We start from the raw sequence: 9,820 nt of genomic DNA, 5'->3' as shown, positions 1-9,820 counted from the left end.
AGTGAAGCAAGGATGTCAGGCTCAAGGGGTGCAGACAATGTTGACTGAGGGAGGTGGAGGCGCTTGCTTTGTTACCATGAGGACTCAAGTTCAGATCCCAAGCCCCACATAACAGCCAGGCATGCGACTTAATGCCAGCACTGGGCGGGGGGAGGCGGGGGGGAGACAAGAGGATTCCTGGGGCCTACTGGCTAGTGCCAGTTTGGCTAAATTGCTGAGTTCCAGGTTCAATGAAATAGACTGCCTAAAACAAAACAAAAAACAAAACAGCAAAACAAGGCCAAGAAGTGAGTGAGGACACACAGACACAAAGACACACACACACACACACACACACACACACACACACACACAGACAGACATACATGTACACACCACACACCCCTGGCTGAGATCACAGACACAAAAAATGTGAGCAAGAGTAACAAACAGACCTTAAAAGTGGAAGTGTGACCAGTAAGATGCTTTAGAGGGTAGAGGTGTGCGGCCAAGCCTAATGGCCTATCAGAGTTTGATCTCTAGGGCTCATGTGGTAGAGAGAGAAAATTGACATCCACAGCTGTTGTCTGAGCTTCACGTGCTCGCCATGGAACTCATGAGCACATCCTGTCCCAGATAAACAACAAATGCAGTTAGAAAGAAAGAAAAAGGAAGGAAGGAAGGAAGGAAGAAAAGAAAATGTGCATCAACCACACAGGCCTGATCCTATCCTTTGGTACTTGGGAGTATAGCAGCAACTCTTTTAAAGATTCCTCTTGTGAGTTGGCCTTTTGAGTTTGTAGGGACAGTCTTTGCACATCACAGTGTCTGGGAGGAGCCTGTTGGAGCCAGGATGGTGAGAGGGGCCTTCTGGAAGAGGCAGAAAGGGACACTATATCCTGGTTTGGGAGTTTGGAACTCAGGGGCTCCGTATTCCAGAGCTCAGCCACTCATCTTTCTATTTCTCCCAGTTTGCCCTCTAAGGAAAACCATGGCGGGCGTGAGGTAGTGATCACCTGAGGATTGAAGGGAGGCACACATAAAGAGGATTGTGCTGTTTGCATGTAAGATGATAGTGTGTGTCCTGGGTACAGTGTTCGGGTCATGAAGGTGAACCCCCAGCCCCTTATTCTGAACCTCTTCCTCCAAACTTCTTCTAGCTCCCCTTCTTCTTACAGAAAGATAGACAACTGACCTGGTTTAGATGTGCACTGTCCCCCACAGGCTCATTGTTTGGACACCTGATCTGCAGTAGGTAGCGCTATTGAGGAAGGCTGGAGAGTGTTCAAGAGGTAGAGCCTCTGTGGAGGAAGTGAGTCACTGTGGGCGGGCCTTCCAGTTTCCTAGCCTGGTTCTGTTTCCTGTTGAGTCGGCTTTCACACCATAGATGCGATATGAACAGCTGCCTGCTGCCACTGCTGCTGCACCCTCCCCCACAGTGATGGACTGGATCCCTTCAAACTGCAGCCAGAACAGCCTCACCCCAATGAAGTTGCTTCTTGTTGGGTATTTGTGTCACAGGAATGTGAAAAGTCACAAGACCCTTGGAGCTCAAGTTAAGCTACGGCTGCAGAGACCACGGAATACTCCCCCACCTACCTTGTAAACAGACATGAGTGCTGACTGAATTATCCTGAGAGTCAGCGCGTGCCCCGTGCTCACCCAAGGCTTCTTGTTTGGAACTATTTGTTTTCCCCAAGGCCTAGAAGATGCTGAGGCTCTGCCTTTATCTGATCTCATTCCCTGCTTCCCAGCAGCCCCTCTTCCCACCACAGCCACAGAGGGCCTTTGCACAAGATGTTCCCACTGCCTGGCACCGTTCCTCACTCACCTTAGGGGTTGGTTGTTCAGTACCTGCCTCTTGTTCCTCAGCTGTAGCCCAAGGCCGCCTTCCGGCTTGTGCCTTTCCTGAGTCTAAATCGCTCTCCAAACTAATCACTCCTGGGAACTTCACTTCCAGGTACTTGTTTATGGCTTGAAAGAATGGTTTTTTTTTCTGCGCAGTAAATTAGTTAATAGCACATGGTGGGAGGGTCACTGACTGTCTATTTTCCCTTTTGTCTCCTTAGAGACAGTTTGACATTTGACACACAGAGATGTTCAGGAAATGTGTGTGTGATGGAAGGGATGGAAGATGGACTGAGTGAGTCCATGGGAGGGATCTGGTTTTTCCTTCTTTTCTTGGCATCCACAGGACACAGGCTTGCGAGGCCCCTGTGTTCCATCAGGAGAGTGAGGTCACTTTGGGTTGCACACTGTCCCATGGCTCCTGATGTCTCCTCTGTCCCCAGGGAAGCTCCCCCATCCCCTGCCCCCGGTGCTGGAGTGGGCAGGTTGCCATGCTGCCCAACTCCTTACAGTTCTGAATACTCTTTGGCAAGTGGATGGACACTGCTGGAGGATGCTGAGGATGGATGCTGCTGCAGATGGAGGATGCTGCAGGAGGATGCTGAGGATGGAGGATGCTGCAGATTGCATGTTGTAGGAGGGTGCTGAGGATGGAGGATGCAGGAGGGTGCTGAGGACGGAGGATGCAGGAGGATGTTAAGGATGGAGGATGCTGAAGATGCATGTTGTAGGAGGGTGCTGAGGATGGAGGATGCTGAGGATGGATACTGCAAGAGGATGCTGCAGGAGGATGTTATGGATGGAGGATGCTGAAGATGCATGTTGTAGGAGGTGCTGAGGGTGGAGGATACAGGAGGATGTTATGGATGGAGGATGCTGAAGATGCATGTTGTAGGAGGGTGCTGAGGATGGAGGATGCTGAGGATGGAGGATGCAAGAGGATGTTAAGGATGGAGGATGCTTAAGATGCATGCTATAGGAGGTGCTGAGGATGGAGGATGCTGAGGATGGAGGATGCTGAGGGTGGACACTGCAGGAGGATGCTGAGGATGGAGGATGCTGAAGATGCATGTTGTAGGAGGTTGCTGAGGATGGAGGATGCTGAGGAAGGTGAAGATGGATGCTGCTGGAGGATGCTGAGGAGGCTGAGGAGAGTCTCTGCATATGGGTGGCTTGAGGGAAAGGAGAAAGTAGGACATTGTCTATATCTGTGGGGGATATTCCCAGCTCAGTCAAAAATATTTACAAAATTTACAATAGTGGAGACAGTTCCTGGATACTTCTCACAGGCCTGGCACACAGCAGAGACCAACGATTATGAACAGGAAGGAAAATCACCAAACAGGATAAGAGTATCTTTTTCATCTAGAATTTCCTTTATCCTTATGATCCCGTTACAAGGGGAGAGATGTCTTTATCCAACATTTTGAAGCAAACTAAGAGGAGGCTAAGGGGATGCACAGCTGACTCCCAGCCCTGTCAGAAGTGCCAGAGGGGGTGGTCACGTTTCTTCCCTTTCACTTTGCATCCTCCTCTGTGTCTCGAGGTTTCTGAAACCTGACGACTTCTGCTTTACTTTGTCCTTCCAAGCATCTACCTCCGATAGCCTGGACCGGCCCGTGAGACCAACCCTGCCTGGACCTCTGCCTCAAGCAGTAGAGTAGTCCAGTCATGGCTCTGTAGGAGGTGGACCTGTAAGGATCAGATCACTAGCAGCATCTGCCCCAGGCATGGGCTCTCCTTAGCTCTTCCAACCACCGTCAGGGGGAGACACTGTTATTACACTGTCTCAGTTACTTTTGCTGTGATAAAACACCATGACCAAAAAAACTCCGGGGAAGACAGGGTTGATTTCAACTTATACTTCCACAAAACAGTTTATCATCAAAAGCAGGGAGGGTGGGAACTCAAACAGGACAGGAACGTGGAGGCACGCGCTGATGCAGAGTCCGTGGATGGGTGCTGCTTACTGGCTTGCTCCTCATGCCTTGCTCAGCCTACTTTTTTTTTTTTTATAGAACCCAGGACCACCAGCCCAGGGATGGCACCACCCACAATAGGCTGGGCCCTCTCCATCAATCACTAAGAAAATGTACTATAGCCAGTTCTTATGGAGGCATTTTCTAAATTGAGGCTCCCTCCTCTCAGATGACTTTAGCTTGTATAGCGCTGATATAAACGTAGTCAGGCACGCACACCTATTTTTAAAATAAACAAAAAGAGGCCGAGGGAAGGGAAGGGAAATGGCTTGCCTGTGTCACACCTTTGTTGTTTCTAGGGCCACCAAACATGGTGCCTCAACGTAGCCGTGGAGGTCAAATCTCTGAAATTAAGGTTCAGCACAGGTTCCAGAAGGGATCCTTCACGGTGGTGGCAGCTTCTGGTGGCTTCAGGCACTCCTCGGCACGGTGTTAGTCACTTGACAAAACACCTGATAGAGCAGTTCACTGGAGGGGGAGGGTGTTGAGATTTGGCTCATGGCTTTAAGAGACTCCAGCCTATCACACTGGGGAAGTCACAGCAGCTAAAGAGGCTTGGCGCCTGGCTCAGGAGCACGTGGAGTGGCCTTCCCACACCTGAGGACATAAAGAAACACAATGTTAGGCTAGAAGCTGGGAAGGCCGTAACCTGTTGTGGTTGATCTAGAGTTAGTGTTGGTTGCTTGCCCCTCCCCCGCCCCCCCCCCCCCCCCCAGGATCCTTGTTCTCCTATGGGCAGATTCTCCGGTATTTAGGATGATGTTGAGGGAAACCTTGCCTCCTAAATTGTCCCTAATTGGATAATAAAAGTTGCTGACAGCCTATAGCTGGGCAGAGAGAGAAGTGGAAGGCGGGACTTCCCAGGAGAGAGAAAGGAACTCAGGGAGGAAGAAAGGGAAGTGTTTTTTGTTGTTGTTGTTGTTGTTGTTTTTTCCCACTAGAAGACTTGGGAGACAACCGCCTGGACTGTATAGCTAGCCACATTGCTGCAGGGGGCTAAGTGGTCGGGTTAACTTAGGTGAGCTAGTTGAGAGTCTGCCCAGCTAAAGCCTAAGCTTTGAACTATTAAAAGGTCCTGGGGGTCTCTGTTTTTTCCACGAAGGGCCACCAGGATCTCACAATATCCTGGGTCATGCAAGAGCAACCCTCAACATCCTCAGCAGCAACTCATCTCCTCCAGCAAAGTCCCGTCTCTTATAGCGTCTACAACACCTCCCCCCACCCCTGCACCCACCCACCGCCTATAGCCTTGGGATCAACTGTTTAAACACTTGAGCCTGTGGCGAGAAAGCACAAGTGGCATCATTCGGTCTCTGCTTATGTTGTCAAAGGCCCCCTTTTCCCAAGTCTCGCTTTGCCTTCTCTTTGTGGCTCTTAGAAGAATGGTCATCACCTCCCCCCACTCCCCCTTTAGGCAGCATGGGTTGGCCTCAAACTTGCTGAATGTGACCTTGAACCCTTGACTCTCCTCTCTCTGCCTCCTGAGTGCTGACATTACAGGTGTATAACTACCACACCTGATCAATGTGGATCTGGAGACCGATTCCCATGCTTTGTCCATGCTGAGCAAGCACTCTGCTGGCTGAGTCCCATGCCAGGCTCACCGACAGCCATCATGGGATGCAGTCCCTGTCCTAACCTAGGACTCTGGCAGAGGTGCTCATCTTGTTCTGAGACCCCAGGTGAACAAATGGGCGGGAGATGCAATTTAACCCTGTTTAATGCACAATCACAGCCAGAATGTGGGGCAGAGACTTGACTCTCAGTGGTACCATCCTGACGCCCATATATGCAGCTGTGTTGTGGAAACAGGGCTCATGGCTTCATGGCAGCCCTGGGGCCCCTCTAACTTTCTTTAAACCATCAAGCATCTGGGCTCCATGGCTGTTTTCTTTTTGGCATGGACTTGACTTTACATCAAATACAGTTTTTTTTAAATTGTAATTTTATTAATTTATTCAGATTACAACTCAATTGTTATCCCATCAATTGTATCCTCTCGTTCCTCCCTCGCTCCCGCTTTCACCCTATTCCCCTCCCCTAGGTCTATGACGGAGGGGGACCTCCTCCCCCACTATATGGTCATAGGCTATCAAGTCTCATCTTGGTAACCATGTTCATAGCAGCCTTATTCATAATAGCCAGAACCTGGAAACAGCCTAAACGTCCCTCAGTTGAAGAATGGATAAAGAAACTGTGGTACCTTTACACTATGGAATACTACTCAGCTATTAAAAACAAGGAAATCCTGAAATTTGTGGACAAATGGATAGGACTAGAAATGATCATAATGAGTGAGTTAACTCAGAAGCAAATACAGTTTTATAATTTCCAAAGTGAAGAGGGATGGGGTGACATTTGGACTCACGCTATCCTGCCTTGCTACCAGACACCCCAGTCTTGAAGCCCCCGCCCCCCCATGTCTACCTCCCCCCCAGGAGTGAAGCCGTTATAGTGGCCTTCTGGGCTGTGGTGGGAGGACGGGAGAGACATTAAGATGGCAACACTTTTCAGGGAAGCTACGCGCAAGATGCACGGAGACCAGGGAAGACGGGGAAAAAGGGTTTTTGCCTACAGGCTAGCTTTGTCGGCTCCAAAGAAATGTATTAGGGAAGAGGGTTATGGGGCAATTCTGTGAGGCGCCCCCAAACTTATAGGAGCTCTTCCCTGATGCCTTTGCTTTTTTTTTTTTTTTTTTTTGGCTTCTCTGAGCTCATATGAGGTTCCTGTTAAAATCAGGCTCCCCGGCATAGCAGATCTGAGTTGGGAACCCGAGGCTCTTTTATTGGTGGCTGTGCAGGCAGGCAAGTTAATTAAAACTTCCAGGCCTCTGCTTCTTTTCTGACATAGGATCTTGTGTAGTCCAGGCTGGCTTTTAAACTCTACATAGCCAAGGATGATCTTGAACATCAGGTGATCCTCCTGCCTCAACCCCAAAAGTGCTGGGCTTACAGGTGCGTGCTACTGTGTCTTGTTTGCTGGGGGATCGAAGCCAGCATGCAAGGCGAGCTCTGTCCTGACTGAGCTATGGCCCCAGCCTCTGAACCTTGGTTTTTAAACTTGTATTATATGAGTGCTGTGCCTGTGGTAGGGGCCTCACTCAACAACAACAACAGCAGCAACAACAACAAAAGCCACAGTTGCTCTCTCTTCCTTGAGGACCTTTGTCAGTAGGTCATCATTTCGTTTTTCCTGGTACTGTGGGTGAGGCGGTGACTCAGGTTTTTTTCTCCCATCCACACAGGGTGGCTGGACAGACTGCTGGGTACTCAGTGTCCCTATCATCTGATGCCCTTCCCAGTCCTCACTGCCACCCGCCCCATCTCCTGAAGCGAAACGCAGCCCTTTTCTCTGCTTGTTTGTCCCTTCCTGTTTTCTGAGAGCAGATGTCATTCCTTTAATGCAGGCTCTCAGACTCAGGCTCTGTGCCTCTGGCACTTGCTTTGTGTTCATGCTACACGGATGCTAAATAGCATTTGGTGACAGAGGTGTGTGACAGATGACAGCTGAGCCAAGAGGGTTCTTCCACCTGCCTAGATCAGCAGAGAGAGGGAGAGGGAGAGGGAGAGGGAGAGGGAGAGGGAGAGGGAGAGGGAGAGAGAGAGAGAGAGAGAGAGAGAGAGAGAGAGAGAGAGAGAGAGAGAGAGAGAGCATCACCATTCCTCTCCTGGAGAGACCCCAGCACGCATCCAGAGCTGGATATTATTGAAGTGATGACCAGGGTGGGTCCCTGCCTTGGTTTTTTCATTGTTCACACCCCTGTATAGAGTCTGAGCATATCTGTAATCTCAGTGCTGGGAGAAGCAGAGACAGGAGGATTCCCCACGGCTCACTGGCCAGCCAGCCAGCTCAAGATTTAGTCTGAGACCCTGTTTAAGGTAAGATGGAGGAGAGAGACGGGCAGAAGGTGATGGTGACCTCTGGTCCTAACATGGAACGACCCTGGAAAGACGACTTAAAGACATTTGCAGCCACATGTGTCAGCAGCTTCCTTCATCGCAGTGACAAAATACGTGACAGGAGACACTTAAAGGAGGAAGGGTTTACTATGGCTCACGCTTTCAGAAGGTCTCAGTCCATTGTGGCCAGTATCCATGGCTCTGGGAGGGATTTAATCGCTGCAGTGGGAGCATGAGGTGGTAATGGGGGGTGGGGGTGGCGGTCACATCTCAGCAGACAGGAAGCAGAGACTGGGACAGGAAATAGGCTCTGACTTTCAAAGGTCCATCTCCAATGATCCACCCTCACCAGCCATGCCTTCTATCTCAAAGGTTCCACAATCAAACAGTACCACCTTCTAGGAACCTAGAATTCAAACAAATAAGCTTGTGGATGAACATTTCACCTGGGAGTCAAGGAGTATGGAAGGCTTTGCATGGAATGTTCTGGTCACGTGTATGTGTGCGCGTGTGCATGTGCGTGTGTGCCAGTGCACACAGTGCGTAGGAGGTCAAAAGAGGATGCTGGATACCCTCAAACTGGAGCTACAGGCAGCCATTATCACCACGTGGGTGCTGGGAATCAAACTCGGGTCCTCTGGAAGAGCAGCCAGCAGCACTCCTGAGCACTGGTTCCTCCCTTCAGCCCCATCTTTCCGTTCTTATGCAATGACTTTGTGAGAACAAGAAGCAGTATGGTAAGCAAGGGTTTCGCATCCGAGAGCCACATTGTAACCCGCGAAGGAGACCACACAATGGGGGTGGGGTGACCTCTGGCCCAGGAGCTGGTGAAAAGCACGAAACAGATCTGAACCTTGTTTATAGCCTGGGGACCAGGGTGAGCACCAGGAATCTGAAGTCTACCCTACCTCAGTCTGCTCACAGACGTGTGAGCGAGTGTGAGCGTAGTTTGTTACACAGCATTACTGCAACAGAGTTGGCTTGGGTAGCTTGGGCCATGGCTCTTATATACGGCACTTCTAAATCATCACTTCCGACGTGCTCGCTTGAACTTGCCGAGCGTATCCACCCACAAACCTCATGCAGATGTCTTCCTGTCGGTCTTTTCCAGGCAAGTCCCAAAGCCTGTGTGGACAGGACTTGTGTATGTCACTGGAGACAAGACCTCCAGGGCAATGGGTTAAGGGGAGATGTCTTCCTCGATGCTACCTCTCACCCCACCTTTCTGCTGCCTGTCAGATGAGGTGATTAGGGGACCTCTGAGCCTTGCCGGACTCCGAATTCATTTGAGGGAAAGACCAATGGATGGTGACACACGGGAGAAGTTACTTATCCTAACCAGACATCCAGGGCTGATGACATCACCGAAGTGGAGGAAGACAGAAGCCCGCCAAAGCGGTGTGGGACATTTCCTCTAGGAAACAGCCTGCCTTGATGTATGGAGTGTTTGACCGCATTAGGCACGAACACAACTTCGCTTTTCTTTTTATGAAAGTAATAAGCATTTATAAAATTCCACCCTTCTCCTAACTTATGAGCCCTTTAGCTATAACCTTCACATGACCTGCAGCTTATATGGACCCAAGTCATTTAAAACTCCATCCAAAGTGAAACACGTTCCAGCCATGGGGAAATTAATTCCCTCGCTCTCTACTGGTCTGAGACCTCGTGGGGAGGGGGGATCTGTGGCTTAAGGGGGGCTGGGAAAAGGAGAAGAAGGGGAAGTTTGTGAATAGAAAAGAGGCTTCGAACAGGAGGGATATTTATATGGCTGTGTTGGGGTGCCGCACAGTTCGGAAGGAGCTTGTTATAACGGCGATATATAAATCTCTGAATGGCCTCATAAATCACAGCATCCTGTGTAGCCAATCAGAAGCCACGAAAACCTGGCTCTTTTGTGCAACCCCTGTAGTTACTAGAAAGGTCCTGTGCGGCTCCTTGGAAATGGGATCGGAAAATCTGGCCAGTTTTGAGGGTGTGTGGAATGTCTTGGATTACTCCTCAAACATTTTAGATTTGATAAAGCCCAAGACACCGCTTCCCCAGCCCCATTTCCCTTCTCCTCCGCCCGCAGTAATTATTAAACCCATGTGCACATCAAGAGGGGCTTAATCC

The sequence above is a fragment of the Acomys minous genome (genome assembly GCF_964271855.1).
Source record: "Acomys minous genome assembly, chromosome: 16".
In the NCBI taxonomy this organism is placed as follows: domain Eukaryota; kingdom Metazoa; phylum Chordata; class Mammalia; order Rodentia; family Muridae; genus Acomys; species Acomys minous.
Note: the sequence above shows the minus strand (reverse complement) of the source record.